Source organism: Takifugu rubripes, chromosome 10, assembly GCF_901000725.2.
Source record: "Takifugu rubripes chromosome 10, fTakRub1.2, whole genome shotgun sequence".
Lineage (NCBI taxonomy): Eukaryota > Metazoa > Chordata > Actinopteri > Tetraodontiformes > Tetraodontidae > Takifugu > Takifugu rubripes.
The window spans coordinates 10,251,826-10,268,311 of NC_042294.1; the positions used below are offsets into that span (position 1 = coordinate 10,251,826).

The 16,486-nt window shown below is 42.9% G+C and overlaps 1 long non-coding RNA gene across 3 annotated transcripts; it reads left to right on the plus strand.

The window, feature by feature from the left end:
* The first annotated feature begins 2,826 nt into the window (after positions 1 to 2,826).
* Positions 2,827 to 15,970, plus strand: LOC115251265 (uncharacterized). 3 transcript variants are annotated; one of them, XR_003889836.1, is made up of 4 exons: positions 2,827 to 2,930; positions 3,228 to 3,425; positions 3,498 to 3,608; positions 15,928 to 15,970. It is a non-coding gene; the product is annotated as an uncharacterized lncRNA (long non-coding RNA). The 3 variants fall into 3 exon arrangements; XR_003889835.1 differs by lacking the exon at positions 15,928 to 15,970 and adding an exon at positions 11,767 to 11,922; XR_003889834.1 differs by lacking the exon at positions 15,928 to 15,970 and adding an exon at positions 3,678 to 4,596.
* The last annotated feature ends 516 nt before the right edge of the window (positions 15,971 to 16,486 follow it).

The window sequence follows — 16,486 nt, forward strand, 5'->3', positions numbered from 1 at the left end:
TTAGTCTTTGAAAGTGAGGAGTGATTTCTGATGAGCCCAAGAGCTGCCTGAATGTCTCTGACCTCGAACCCAAAGAGGAGAGGAGAGGAGAGGAGAGGAGAGGAGAGGAGAGGAGAGGAGAGGAGAGGAGAGGAGAGGAGAGGAGAGGAGAGGATTCATAGATTCTGCTGTCATTATGAGGCTGAATTTGATTCATGGCGGCAGCTCCGATCATGAATGCATTTGAGCTCTTTGGAAAAATCCCAATTGAGCCACGTTGTTTTATAATATCACACAGCAGAGATGCCAGAGTTGGTTCATCTGTTTTGTTTCAGTTGAAATGGAAACCCCCACAATGGATTTCAGGCATCACTTTAATACCATTAAACACACAAAGAGCTCTGAGCAACGTGTTTACAGATGAGCCCAATCTGTCAGTGCTTGACTAGAATTAAATCAGCAGGCTTGAGATCAACATATTTCCTCTCTTATCTTTAGACTCTCAACATTCTTTGCCTCATCCTTGCTATTTTATATGTTGACGTCTTAATCTCTTTAGTCCTGTTTGTGTCCTAAACATTGGTGGCGACGTGCAAAAAACACAAAGAAATTGAGAAAATGATGACACCAAAGGGAGCAGCTCTCAACCCTGCGTTTCCAATTAGGCTACGCACGACGTTGGCGATCAACTGTGTTCGTGCGGAACACATCCCGGAATCTTTTGGCAATCACGCTTCGAGAATAATCCTCGAAGACGCAAATGTGGTGTCGAAAGGAGAGAAAATGTCTTCTATAAATATCTAAGAGTAGAAGAGATCCTACTGGCTCTCATATTTAGACCAAGAGGGGATTAGCATGGGCTGCCTGAAAGGTGGCAGGAATCTGGATTTTCCCGTGACGCCCATTGATCACATGCAAGATTCTCTGAGAGACACAGAAAGGATCGACGAGATCAGACGAAGAGGCAACCGCGCGATATCACCGGCTGATCTGCTGGTCCAGATGTTCATTAACAGAGAAGCAGTGAAGATCTGCAACGTTCAACCAACCTTCCGTCCCTTTTCTGCACTTCCAGCTGACTATTTGCATCTTGTGAATCCAAAATCAGGTTTCTTTTTTGTCACGTCCTTTGTAGATGAGAAATGAATGATTTTACATACAAAGGCATAACAGAAGAGAGTGGGACCAACGCGACAGTGTGGCGATTCTGACCCCGACGATACAAGGAAAAAAGTAATCAGAGTAATTTGACCACATATCACCAGTATGCATATTGCATCCTCAAGTCAGGCAGCAGCTGGATAATCACACGTATCGGCTGCAGGCAGTTTTAATCAACAGCTATGGAGCGCGTGCAATGATGAAATCCTGTTAACGCAGAAAGCCAGATGCAGCCCATCCACCCGCAAATGGCCACATCCAAACAAGCGCGGCATCCCCTTTATTATTAATGAATTACCTCTCAGCCCGTTTGTTTGCCAATTTCACCCACATAATGACTTTTGCTGAAGATCACCTGGCTTGGATGCAATTGCACAAGGTCACGACGGAGCAATTTGTCAGTGTGATTAAACAGAGCAGAAGGTGCCGTGTTCTCCAGATGTGCTTCCGAATCTACAACCCTGCTGGAAGTCCCTGGTTTACATAGTCCCACGAGTCTAAACTTTCGGTGATGTAATGAGTGCTTCAGCTGCATATTGAGTACTAAAATATACATTCTACTACCAAAGTGAGGACACAATTAGGAAGTGAGTTTTAAAGTTGAAGTTAGAAATAAGTGGTTTAGGGTCAGGCTCAGGGGGTTATTTGGTCCTCACACATTTAGCCTCACAAAGATAGAAGTACAGGGCTGTGTGTGTGTGTGTGTGTGTGTGTGTGTGTGTGTGTGTGTGTGTGTGTGTAGACTTGTTACACCACAGAAAAAAATGTGTTTTGGGAATTACTGAAAGCCAGGACTGCTATGATCAGGTACATCTGCTTTCCAAGTGTGTGTAAACATGCAGGCATAACTATACATGAGCCAGTGTGTGTGTTTCCCCACCAAAAACCAATGTGTGCATTGTCCACAGACACCCTTTTAAAAGGTAACATGAAAAACAAAAACAAATGGACAAAAAGATGCCAAAAATCTCCTCTGTAAGTTGTGGGTCCTTGAAACTCATTACAACATATGCAATTATAATTAACTTTATGGAAGGACGCTGCACTTTCCCCACCAACCCATGTGTGTGTGTGTGTGTTGAGGGATGTGAGGAGACACAACTATTTGGAACTACAAAACTCGTAGCTACTCTTTTTTCGTTCTTCATACGTCCTGGTTGTCAGAAACCCTGAATTCACCGCAGTCGTGGATGCAAAGGTTTAAATCCAGCAGGGAGAAGTCTGTGAAGCCAGTGGAGATAAAATTCACATCAGAGAAAGGTTTTATAAATAACAGTTTATATGTTCAAAGATGAAATTTAATGGTAAGTGTGTTTTATATAAATGAGGCCCTGGGGATTCTGGTGGCTTTTAAAAGACACTCAATTCAAAGGCCGGTGTCTTGAATCACATTTTGGAATTGGCTTGTGCTTTTTCCTGCTAATTTTCTTCGCTCCTAATTAACATGCCATGAAAACTCTAAAATCAGCACAATATGAAAGACATTTGCCTCTTTGTAACAGCAGATCGGGGTGCAGGAAGAGCACTGATGTGACTTTATTGATGACATGCTGGGACAGATTAAATATAGAAGTAACGTAATTAAGCCTGAGTTTACTGTCTATAATGAGTCCCCTGTATTTGAGATCACTCAGCTGCCATTAATGAATGTTTGATTTCAGTCCACCGCAGGCTTGACTGCAGCTCCGGTAATCAATTACAGCTAGTTTGCTGTCTTGAACGTAATCCATGTGCAGCCAGGATTCCAACCAAGTGATGTGAAGCGAAGGCAAAGTAGTGTTGGCGGAAAGGTTGGCAGGTTCTTTTAAACCCGAACTATTTTTACCTGTTCAGTAATGTGTCATTGGTGTCCACAAGCTTTACGAAAAAAAGAACACCAGGAGCAATATGAAGTTTAAAAGTGAACGGAAGGTGTTGTTGAGGGTGAAAGAAGTGAGTCATTCTCTCACTTTGGAAGCAGTGATTTGGCGCTCATTTATTTTTACCCTAAGACTGGCTTCAAACAATAATTCTTCCTAATTTTTACTGAAAATCTTTCATTTCAAGTTTCTATTTAGTATAATTGATGAACTGGTCGGTCCCCCCAGACCTGTTAAAACTCAAGACGTGACCCAAGAAGACAGACAAGGAAGGCAGCGTACAACGGTCCACGTTCTACTCGTGAATACGACAGTGAACCAAGCCAAAACCCAGTAAGATGCTTCAAGCTGAGGGAAGACGTGGTGACCTAAAGGCAAGAGAAGAAAAGGCAACGAGCTCAAGGAATCAAAGCCTGGAGCACTCAGGTTGTCACTGGTAATTACAAAATGATGCGACGCAGCTGGTGCTGGCCTGCTAATCAACCCGATCATCCGCAGGTGTAGAGGCAGCCAGCACGAGAGATGGATCAACCACGCCCCTAGAGGACAAAATAGAGCATCGCAGCCAAACACAGACCAGACACAGGATCATAACAACACCAATACCCCGTGAGTTTTACTCATCAGAGAAAGTCAATCAACTTTCCTATTTTTAAAAGACATTTATCTCATCTCAAGATCTCATCTCATCTGCCAAGAAAAAATGAAAGATATAAATTCAGTGAAGCCTTGATTTAAGCCAAGGAGAAGCAACAGGTTTTCCTGAGAGAAGTTAATGCTGACAGTTATCTGAGTTCGAAAGAGCAGAAGCTAAATAAAGGTCATACGAGTAAAGAAACACACACACACACACACACACACACACACACACACACACACACACACACACAAACACATACTTGTTGCAGCACCATTTTATTACTAACAATGGTTCTACTACAGAAATCACCCAACTGACGCTACCCCAGGCGACCAGTTTCATTCCCGGTTGACATCATGAGTATCATCATTAGAAAACCGGAATACCATTATGGGGAAAGCTCAAAAGGAATCCAATTGTACTTGTAGCAATTCCATTGACAAATAACTTCTTTTTATTTTTGACAATTCGCCCTGCTTCTAAAAACTGTTCAGCCACAATCACTTTTGTGCTGCTTGTTTCACTTTCATATTGGAGCATGAGCCTTGAGCAGCTCCAGCAGTGAACGTGGGAAGGCACAAATGTCACATAAAAGAAGGACATTAGTGTTTGATCGCGTTAATCCCATACGCGCTGGTTCAAGTCATTGTAAAGCATATTTGAATGTGTCGTTCGCACCCAGCAGACGTCACAGCGTTTCTGAACGCAGCTCCCAAACGGAAACAGCTTTAATTGAACCTGCTTCTTTGTATCCCAGCTGATTTTAATTGTCCTTCATCAGGGCTCCAGCATGCTCTCAACGTTCTCACGTGGCAGAACATGAGCCTATGTAATAAGTTTCTCTCTGTTTCCCACCAACGGTACCAAAAACAAAACACAGCACAAAAAATGAGACTGTGAAACATAAAGGAACAAATCTTGGCTGAAGCAGATCATGTTTCTCTGAGAGCAAGTGTGAACGAGAAAATTCTCTTACAAATACATAAATTCAGATGTTTCCAGCTACCTGTATTTATTTTATCGATTTTAAACCAGGATAAATGTTTAGGTTTTGACTCAGGATTTAACTGTACAAAAAGCTCTGATCAAGCGGCCTAAATAATTTATTTATGCTGTCAAATTCTAAAATTCACACTGAAAACAAACATTTTCACTTCAAAAGATAGCGTGCAGGTGGATTTCTTTGGCTGCCGTTCACACATACCACCATTCCAAAAATGAACACACTTTGTTCAGAGGAAGAACTGCTGTTGCATCTGAGGACGAAAGAGTTGAAAGTTTGGGGACAAAAATATGACAGAGAAAGCAGAACCTCCCGCATGTGCTCAATGCATAAGAATTAGCAATGAGGCAACAGCAGGCATCTGCTGGGCACATGCTATGCTTTTAATAGAGACCCGCCGTGGCCCTGTTTAGTCACGGAACCCCTTTAGCATCTCTCACTTGTACATGTGACGAATGTACTAGTACATTCCATGCGTGAAAAATGCTGAGTCAGCAGGAATAAATGCACATTTACATCACGCTATCTGTCCTTTTTTGGACTGAAGCCATTGCACTATTCCCTCGCTGTTTGAGCGATTATATACAGTATAATTCTTTTTTTTGGGGGGGGGGGGGCGGTTATGGATTAAGTGAAAACCGTACTACATGCTGATATCCTACATTTTGACAATTTCTAACACTCCACAGCATCTAAATGAGACCATCCGTGACTTTTACTGAGCTGCACCTTCATCCTCTCCTCACCTTAGCCGTGCAGCTGGACATGCAGTTGTAGAGGCACTGGTACCTCAGTGTTCAGAGCATGTGCTGTAGTGATTAGAAAATAGCCCCAATAGTGGGAATAAAGCAGGCATGAAGGCGCAAATGCTGAATTATGGATCTGTGTCTGTATATGCTGGCAGGGAAGGGGGGGGGGGGGGGGGGGGGGGACTCCACTGCCGCCTTCATTCCCCAGATCACAATGTGTGAATCATCCTCTGCGTGGATCAAATAGCACAGTCCACTGATGGCCAGCAGAACAAGCAGGATAGCTGCAGAAGCTGAGATATGATAGAAGTGCATATTGCTGCACATGAGTGTTAAAATCACCCCCCCCCCCCCCCGAGGTCAGACGCTCAGGGGGATCCGTGCAGAAGTAAGTAAATGAGTCCCAATAGTATATACCAAGAGCTGGAAGTCCGAATCTTATAACCAGCTGATCAACAGCTCATTTTCTTCGCATCTTCTGGTATCCGAAATCCTCTAATGCTGCTGTTGGAATAGGTCTATCTGCCTGTAGGATAGAGATGGGGATGGCATGGAATGTGTTACGGGCGTGTAAACACAACATTGTGCAACAGGAATACGCGAAGCAAATTTTACAAAAGGCTGCCAAGTTTGGAAAAAAATGGGTGATTTTTCCAAACTTGGGAAAGAATTGAGCACGTGACCCAACACCGCAGAGGAATGGTTGTTTGTCTCATAAAAAAAAAAAGATGCTAAAGCCACTGATCGCTATGTCATTATTTGATGCTGTGTGGTCAGATGAAGGTGGTTTTATTCATTTTTGTTTCCATTTGTAATTGTTGGCTTTTGGTGCACTTAATTATATTTTTGATTCAAAGCTCTTTTCCTTTACTGTCTCCAGCACAAACCTGAGAATGAAATAAATCCCCTTTCTCTGTAAGCAGCTAAAGAACTTAAATGGAAGAGTGCAGGTGAACAATATTGTACCAACTTGTTCTATTAAGCCTTCATATTACAAACAATTCCTGAATGATTTGGACTTCTCCAATGGCTTTTTGGCGGTCTGCTGACAAATGCCTGCACTTCAGCCTCTTGAGTAAACTTCCACTTAAACCTTCTGCAACATCTCCCGGCTTTGTGTGGATCTACAGCCACCCAAAACTGTCATTTAAGCCTGCAGAATCCTCTCCTATAAACTAGTTTTGACTTGGAGGCTTTTGAGACAAACTCTCCTCTGTTTGGTAACAGCCCCGATAAGTCAAACTTCCCTCAACACAAAATCCGTCTGAGAATCCATATCCACTATCAGCGGCCCAGACAAAAAGGTTTGTGGTTTGCAACTGGAAACCGCCCTCTCTTCCATGCCAGCGGCTGTTCCATTACACCGCATTATCGTGTAGCTTCGCTGTCTCCAGTCTGCTCCGCGTGAAAGCTTTAATACACTGAAGAATAAAATAAACTGTTGAATCACTCAGTCAATGCAGAAAGTCAACGCTGGGTTTGGCTCAGGCATTGAGCCAAACCCAGCGGCGCATTGTGAGGGCTACAGCGTCGAGAGCACGCTATTTTCCAGCTGATGGGGAAGCTCACGGTGCCATCCAACAACACTGGTGACCAAAGTTAAAAGAAAGCGGCATTGAACTGACGATCTCTTCGGTTTCCTGGACCCGTGTGGATTGTATCGATCCAGCCTCTACTTGGCATCTTTGACCAATCACAGCGGTTGAAATCAAAGTTTGCATTCACCCGTCTGGTCTTGCATTCATGCAATGGGCCGGAGACCAACTCAGACGAGGCTGTGCACTCATTAGGAACAACCACCCGGGCTCATTCACACAACAACGGAACCAACAAGCTCCATGTCAATGGAGCTGTGTCATGATGTGACCTACCTGACTGGCTCCTGATTGGTCTGCTCTTCTCTGCTTATTGACGTATCCAAATGATGGATTGAGTTGTTGAGTGATGTTGAGTTCATTTAATTTAATTATTCATTTACACTTTAATGGTTGACTATAGAGTTCTTTTGGAGGCCTTCCACATTAAAAAAGCAGCGTTGTGTGAGTTATTAAGGTGTGGGCTATTAAGTCAAACATCACATTTCAGCAGACTGGATTTCCACAAGAACCCCAGCTCAGCTTTAATGTATTAGCAGGTGGGATTTTAAACGCAAACATCTCATTAGGGGAGGGTAAATACTCCTTTATCTAATGTCCTTTTATTGACTGACTCACCACAGGGGGTTTGTCCTCCATCAAGGCCAGACAGATCTATGATTTTTGCCCCCGCCCCCCATGGTAATAACACCAGTGAGTGTGGGTTGCTCAGCTTTTCTGAGTAATTTTTCTTTAAAACTGCCAACATTCAAACAACTGTTCCCCATGTTCAATTTGTAGCAGCCGTTGAAGCTGTCGAAGGAAAGCAATCCATCATAGACTGACACGGGCCCACCAGCACGCGCACTGGTCCTGCCGGAAGATCAGGATCGAGGGTTACGGAAGTTTCATTCTTCTCCTTTTTCTTCTACTGTACGATGGATCACATACAAATAAACAGCAACACACATGAACATGCTCTGGAAACAAATCTCATCAATCGGACAACTGGAGCCATGTTTTCAGTTCCTGTCCAGCACTGTTTTGACATCAGCGCTTTTGTGTTGTCATTTGTTCTTTGCACATTGTTTCAGCTGTTTGTATGATATAAAATGATGAGGGTGACCCCTGTTTGGGGAGGGTGAGATAAATAGTCATGGGTGAGCTGTGGGTGAGCCGGGTTTTCTGTCCCACCAGGCACAAATGTGGCATCAGCGACGTCTCCCTGGTAGGACGGAAAACCCGGCTCATCTGCGACCCTCGAGGACTGGATTGGACACCTCCTGAATGTAGCTATTGAATATCTATTCTTGCCAGGGATCACCTGTGTGCCCAGTCATGCCAAAATATATTTTTAATCAGAATATATGTGGAAGAACACAATTAAAACAGACCAATTCCTTTTAAATTTAGATTGATGTCACCAGGCAACATTTTTCTACCTGCACTCATGCCCCATCGTCTCCTGATAGGTGAGACAATTCTCAGCACCTCCTGTGTTACACCTGCCACAGCCTCTTGCCCCTGTTAGTGTCAGCTTGTTGGGGGAGGAAAGAGTAGCCATCCAGCTCTTCTGCAGCTCAGGCCAAACGTGTCTGCAATCATTCCAGCTGTTGTTGTGTTGATTGGTTCCCGGGCGCCCAGCTCTGCTGTAGGTGACTGATCAGCTGTTCTGCAGGATACACAAGTCCCCCAATGATCAATTGCCCCATTAATCCCGCTGCAGAATTGCTAATGCACAGTTCGCAAGGTTGCACGCTCCAACAAAGCGACGCAGACGCGTGTGCTCATTTGGCGGACCTTTGCCGAACAACCCCTCAGGTTGTTGAGGAGAAATGCTCTTACAGAAAAGATTCCCTTTCATTTGTCTTCAGATTCCCACTGAAGCCGAGCGTTCCCCTGCAGCGGAAGGTAATGCTTCCACATGGATCTGCTTATAATTAAATCAATATTTGTTCAAATGCAGAATGACCTTCTGGGTTTATTTTTATTTTCCTTCTCTCGATATTGCCAGAGGGCAGTCGACCTGCAACAACTTCACACTTTCTGTCTGCACGGCATGTTTCGTGAGAGATTTCATCCTCTTTTTCTTACCAATTACCACAACAGACCTTTACACTGTAAAGAGCAGCGTGGCAGGGAGATGCACAAGCTGTTCTGTGCTCGTTCTGCCCCCGTATGGTCCGGATAATCGCGGTTCCTCCCTTCATCTTAATAAAGCGGGTTGTTTTTAAGTCAGCATATTTTGAAATGAAAGATGTGGAAGTCGAATTTACAACGCACACAAACACACACACACATCCTCCTCTTGTCCTCAGGCAGGAACATGACGTCCTTTTCTTATAAATCCCACCTTCCATTGTTTTTATTTTCAGGAGATGATTGTGCGAGTAATGCCTTTAATGGAGATTTTAGGAGAGTTAATACAACGTTTACCACGTATGAAAGCCCTGTGAACTCAGAATGTGTTGCTCCACAAACAGGAACAGAAAAGAAGAGGACGCAATCTTTTTTTTTCCTGTCTCGCCTTCCTGCGCCGACGATCGCTAAGATCATTGTTGCTTCTGTTTTCTGCCTACGCGTACAGTTCTGCTGGTAATCAGGCGATGTGAAACCTTAATGAATACGAATAAATGCACATTTTTAAACACCAAACCAAAATATTAACCTGCAAATTTACACTTCAATGAGAAACCTGAAAATAAATCAGCTCCCCTGAACCCCAGAAGAGGCCTGATGATTGTTTGTTTGCAAATAAAAAAGCTAATTTCCTCCTGTTCCATCAGACTTATATTAGAGCCACTTTTCCGCCATTAATTAATGAGATGATCCTGTAGAGATGCACTCACCCATTAGCTGCCGAGTGTCTATTGACTTGTGTGTTGTACTTGCTGCCTGGACGATATCAAGGCCACCATCTGCACCACTTTGATGCTGTTGGCTGCTTTTTCTGGGCCGCTTTTATTCAATCATGGATGTAACCACCCTCTATGTAGAAAATGAGTCACTGCACAACAAACTGCTGGTTCTGAAGTTCACACAGTCCATGTACTCACCCACCCAGATTTACTGCCCCTCTTGATAATGACAGGGCATTTACACGATCGTAAGGCTACGAAATACAAGCTAAATTGCTTTTTTGTGTCTGTTCCTACACGTCCACTTACTCTTAGCGTCATTCCCGGTGTCTCTGACACAAATGAACGAATCCATAGAAGGCGGGTGAGTGAGCCGTGGCTGCGCACTCTCCATCATCCAGTCCGCCAATCACTCCAATGATTGAGCCCAATCAGCCTCTCCCCTTCATTTGTGACCTACTGAGAATGCATCAGACCTCCACAGCGAAGGCAGATCTACAGTGCACCCACGACTTAATTGAGGTTTTTTTTATATTCCCCTCTTTGGTACCTGTGGCTCAGGCATGCCAAGATTGTATCATCCATAAACATTGTGAATTACTGTGTGTATGTGTGTGTGTGTGTGTGTGTGTGTGTGTGTGTGTGTGTGTGTGTGTGTGTGTGTGTGTGTGTGTGTGTAAATAAGCCTCTTTCCTGGAAGAAATGCTTTCTACACCTTTTCGAGATTATGGCATGAGGTAAAAATTAAAACAGTAACACTGAGAACCCAAACTTTAATCTTCAGGTTAAAGGATTTTCATAAATCTAAATTGATTCGATCTTGCGTTGTTTTCCAAAACTTATTACATAGTTCCTCTTGCTAAACCTCAAGACCCCCCCACCCCCGCAGTGATGACAGTGTTTGTTGTAAAATGACAGACAGTCATGTGATTGGTGACCCACAAAGGCCCATAAAGTTAATCATGTGTTTAACTTTAGCACGTTTAACGTTAGCATTTTGTTGAACGAGAGATTCCATTTTACCTGATTTGATTTAAGTGTCTATAGGAAGGAGGAAGCGTGCTCATATCCTCACTTACTTTTATACATAATATAAATGTAGCTAGTCACACCACACACACTTGCGAAATGCACCTTAGGACTGATTAATATTACTTTTTCACCCTGTAAGATAAAGAATTGTATACGTGTTGTAACTGGTGTTTTGCTAACTGGTGTGGTTGTGGCAGGACTTTGGGAAACAGCTCTGGTTTCGCCTCCGGGTTTAACAGAGTTTCTCCCAGTAAACTTTAGAAAGTGATGAAGTAACATTTTTCTGACTGGTCGGAGGTCAGAGCTGCTCTGCCTACACTTGTGCTCATCTCCAGCCAAAAAAGTGAACCACAATGGCTACTGGTGGAAGAAGAACTCAGACCCAGTTCATCGCCTGCAGGACAATAAGCTTCTGAATGTATTAAGTACTGTAAAGAAGGTCAAGAGCAGGTGGGATGGATTTTTAGTGGAATGTTAACTTCATCTTCACCTGTATATATTCTGAAGGATACATTTATGTCGGCTGTCTCTACTGGTCTTGGCTCAATTTGCACTCACTGGCCCCGTCAAACCACATCTGCCACACATGTAGAAACATTACCATGGGCACAAATTATTAATATTTGCTAACCCAGCTATAGAGTGAAGCGCTAATGTTGTGTTGGGGTCCATGGTTCCGGGTTGTGTGTTGTAGTCCTCCTTGCTTCTTCCTGCGGGGGCATAAAGGAGCCAGTAATTGGCCACAGATGGCGCTGCAGGCGGACTCACCTGTTGGCAATCTCCATCAGCCACATATTTAAGGATGGAGCACCTGTCTGCCAGTGTTGGAGAGTTATTGGGTTTCCCATGGTAGAGCTGACTCCTGTTTCCTCAGTGTTAGAACTTGGAATGCTTCTCCCTGCTTGTTCAAGGTCTCCACGCTGCCCTGCTGGAGGGAAGAACGCACAGGACCTGACTCCTGTGTTTGCTCCAGGCTGGAGCTCTCTGTGCGCCCCGGAAAGCTGGACAAGTGCGCCCCCTGCGGTCCAGGAGGACTGTTGAATTGATATTTTAATAAATACTTTGTTTTGGACATTACTCCCTCTTAGCTTTGCCTGCTTTCGGGTCCAGGAGAAAACCCAGACTCAACATGTTGAGTTCCATTCAATGGGTGCCTGACATGTAGTGTTGTTGAGATGGGAGGATATACCTCCCAAAGATGACATACGAAGGGATGTAAACCTTCACATTTAGCCTCAGTTCACCTTTGACCTTGGTCTCATTTGAACAGTGGTAAATGTGTGTAAATTCACCTGCCGCCTGTTCTTTTATTCAAGAAAAAAGGATGCTCTTGACTATATGACCATAAAGTAGGGAGACTATTAAAATGATGTTAGTTTACACGTTCGACCAAATTAAATGAAGAGAGACTGTTGATGAGTCTGAATAATCGATTATAGTATTAACATGGAATCCTGATTCGTTTTAAGACTCTGTAATTTACAGATTTTGTTGATTCCATTGTAGCTGTCTCCATCTGATGAATTTCGGAGCTTGCCTGAATGCACCGACTACCAGAGCGGCAGCAAAGAAAGAGGAACCTCATGTTGCCGTTGATTGCAGTGTCAGTGTTGGCCACCAAAATTAATAGAGTTTGTGAATCTTATGATAGAACTGTCATTAGAAAGCAAACACGAACAAATACTTACCTTGTGGACCTGGAGTTGGTCACTTCAGACACTCTGAGGGAGTATTTCCCTAAATTCTAGAAAATAGTGAGTTAGCTACACCGTTAGCGGTATCATTCCTGCGGCCATGTAATTATGGACTTCTCAGTGATTTCAGTGGGCTAAAACTCCACATACGAAACAAACTGTTGTAAATTTCTTTCTTCTTCTTAGTCGAGAGGTGCTGATGATAAAGGAACCTTCGCAGACACTGACTTGGTTATAAAAGATGTTTATTGGAGAGAGCAGTCAGGTATCTATCGGACGCTGCAGCTTGCCCGAGGGAGGTTTTGTGGTCCCGTTGGTGAAGAACTCCGAAGTGCTTACATCGATAGCGCCTTCTTATATAGTTAAGTAAACACATTCTTCTCTGATGCATGGACATTAGCCTGATAAGACAAGGCTGGTCCCCATGGACGTGTCTTAATTGCACTCCCCCCCCCCAGCTCTCGGTGTAATTCAATTTCTTAATTTTTACAATTTTCCAAAAGAAAAACTGACAGAGGAACTTTTTTTTTTTTTTTTTTTTGCAAGACCTTGAAAGCCAAAGAAACTTAAAAGTACAACAGAAAATAAAAAAAGGAAGAATAATGACGATTTGTACTAATTAGCAAAGGAATAGCAAAAACATTTGTATCTCATATTATTTGGTACCTACTTCAGATAACTTCATTTCATGCAGGTAATTTAATTTGTGTGGAGGAAAATCTTTTAGCATTTCAGATGGTGTTATAAAGCTGAACATTTTATGTGTAATATTTGAATGTATTAGGTATATACTGTATGTGTATAGGTATTTATAGATATGTGTGTGTGTGTGTGTGTGTGTGTGTGTGTGTTTTGTGGGCTAGAGGTCTATTGCTTTTGTGCTTCAGTGCTACTACTAATCTCCTTTTCCAAACCTAATTGAACCAGAAGGAAGCCAGTAAGACTAGAATCAGACCAGTCTCAGGTCCTGGGTGATTTTCTTCGAGAGCCAGGAAAACATTAGATTTGCCCCTTCCAGGAAACTGTGGTACCAACCTGCTGACAGTTGCTAAGGAAGCGTTACATATGCAACCAAATTAACCAAATTAGTCATTGATTTAACAACCTGCTGTCGAGGAAAAATGGCATCCCAGTAATTATATTAAAATTAGTCAGGAAAAAAGCTACACGCCTGTTTTAATGCTTGTTATTTTGGAGGCAAATGACACTGTCAGAAGTTCCCAGCTGTTAGAAGGATTTCTCCAACAGACTGTGGGACTAATATTTAAATGTCTTTGTTTGTTCTCAGTCTAAACTTCAAACAGACTAAATGAGCTGGGTTAATGTGTAATTTAAAACAGTTTACATGCTGCCATTTGTCCCCACCCATCAAACGGCTACTGGATGCCCACAGGGAAAAGCTTTGACAGCAAAACAAAAAAGCAAAAGTGAACTAACTGAACTAAAATGCAATGAAAAGGATCAAAGCATATGTCTTTTGTTTTGCTACTACACAGTAATTATTGAAAAAGACTCTGACATTGAACCTCAAATGTTAATACGCTTCATTGGTTCACGTGATTGTAAGTTACAGAATAATAAAGACTAGCTTAACGCTAGTTTAGTGGGCCTTCTTTGTTCTCAACCGGTTCGGATCTTCCTGTTAAAGGAGAGGTTCTATGGCCGCTGTTGCTTGTTGGAGGTCAGGCCCAGATTCTGTAAAGCACCTAGAGAAAAATATGATTGTAACAGGCACTATACAAATAAAGGTGACCTTCATCCATCCATTCAATCGTGGTTTGGATCCAACTATGGTTAAGCCACCTCATGGAACGGGAACGATTCCTACCTGTGTAGGTGCAAAAATGGATAGAAAATGTGAAGTTCTGTAACTGTGCTGAAACCTAACTCAAATGTTATTGCGTTTTTATATCTCAAGTATTGCAAATACATGTCCAATAATACCAATACCAATAACCTCAGTAGCACTGGCACCTCCAGACACAATGATAGCGAGGAAGAATTGGCCAGCCCAGATTTGATGAGGATGACTTTCATTGAAATCCGTGTGGGAAGTGCTGCGCTAAGCCTGTTGTTCTATTGAGGCACAGGGAAGCTGCAGGGAGCTGACAGCTGATGTGGCTTCCCAGACAAAATTCCCATTTTACGAGTCAACTTGCACAACACGGTAGCAGAGCTTTAGCAAGCTAACAGGCAGAGTGCATGCTGGTCATACAGTCATTTGACGTTTCAATCGGCAACAAAAAGTGAAATAATTTCAGATTTGTTGAGAAAAACCATAAAAAAAACCTTGGCAGATCTTTCTGCCCAGTAAAACCTAAAGGACAATTGAGGACAAATGAAAGGAAAACTTTCAAAGAATTTTAATTCATGGCGACTGTCGGGAAATCAAGAAAAGCAACGAGTCATGACATCCAATTTTTGCCTGCAGTTCGACTGGAATTAAAGATCACTACGTTGACCTTACTCAAGACATTTTTCAGGTGAAGAGCTGTCACGTTGAGAGATGATTTGAAATGAACTCCGCCCACACGAGGGTGCGTTTGATTTTTAAACCATTTGGGTGACCAGATGATGTAATGCAGTTGAGATTGCCTCTGGACCTCCCTCGAAAGCCATGCAACGTTTGGCTGGGTGGGTAGGCGCAACTTTCCAACCCACACCTGCTTCCGTGTGCTCATTATTATCCGGAGTGTGATACTGCTCCGTGCCAATATCGCCTGCAACTTCCCCCTCTCTGATGTGCTTCCTCTTGTTGGCCTCACCTACCCGCTATAGAAATCCAGCTCAACTCCAAAGTCCACTCCAAACACAATCACTGGTCACTTCGCAGAGCACTTTGTTCAGGTTTCCATCATGAACAGAGCGGGAGTCAGAAAAGTTATGATCAGAAATAACCCGAAAGGCGTTGAGGTGTGAGCCCTGCAGAGCTGAGAGGTGAAATGGAAGCGTCAAACCACTGGAAGTGGGAAGTCACAGCAGTAAAATCTTTTACTGAGGCATATCTCCAAGCACCACCATATTTCCCTTTTCAATTTAGTTACTGTGTAGAGAAAAAATAAATAAACTGAAATGGTCTTTAAATACCTACCCAGAGTTTCCCAAATTTTCAGCGCATTAATCTTTTTTCTTTGCCACCGGCTGAGAGCGGCCCCTGATGTATATAGGATTTGAAACTCTGCATAAATCAGCTCTGTAGAATTCTGTTAGTGTTTGCGTTGTTTCAGATTTTATTTCACACAGTGGGTTTATGAGAGACTCTTGAGCCCAGCAGTGAGGTATCAAGATGGAAAAGCTTGAACTTTTTTTTTGTTCTTAGAGAGAATTACAGTGCCGACTCAGATCCACCTTTTAAAAGCAGCTACTTTTCTTGCACAGGGGGCCACTTTCCACCTAAGAAAAGTGGATCAAGCACTTACCACCCATCTGGTTCTGGAGAGATGTTGTTGAAAAGTAAGTTTGGACGGATGTGTCTTTCACACGCATACAGACATGTGCATATATATTTGTGGTGTGTTTCATCATCACATTAGTCGCCACATGCTATGCTAGTTCAACCTCAGTGATGCAGAATAGATAGCATAGAAAAAAATTACAAATATAATAATATAGAATATATATTTCAATTATTTAAAGAGAAATTGCTTTAAGGGGTGTTCAGAAGTGCTGCTCGTCTTCACACCTCATGCGGCTATCAGCACTCACACTTTGTTCTCTTCAGATTTTAATGAGAAGGAAAGTATTGGTGGTGCAGCAACAAAGTTAGCATTGATTGCTCTTGGAGGTATCCATAGCACCAGTCAATTCCAGGACTTGATTCAGATGCATGACCATTACAAAAGAAATGTTTCAATTTTTTAAAAATTCCGCACTTCGTTGGCTTTGTTAGAACGCCCTTAATTAATTTATATTTAGCCCAGACGATGCAGATTTTAAT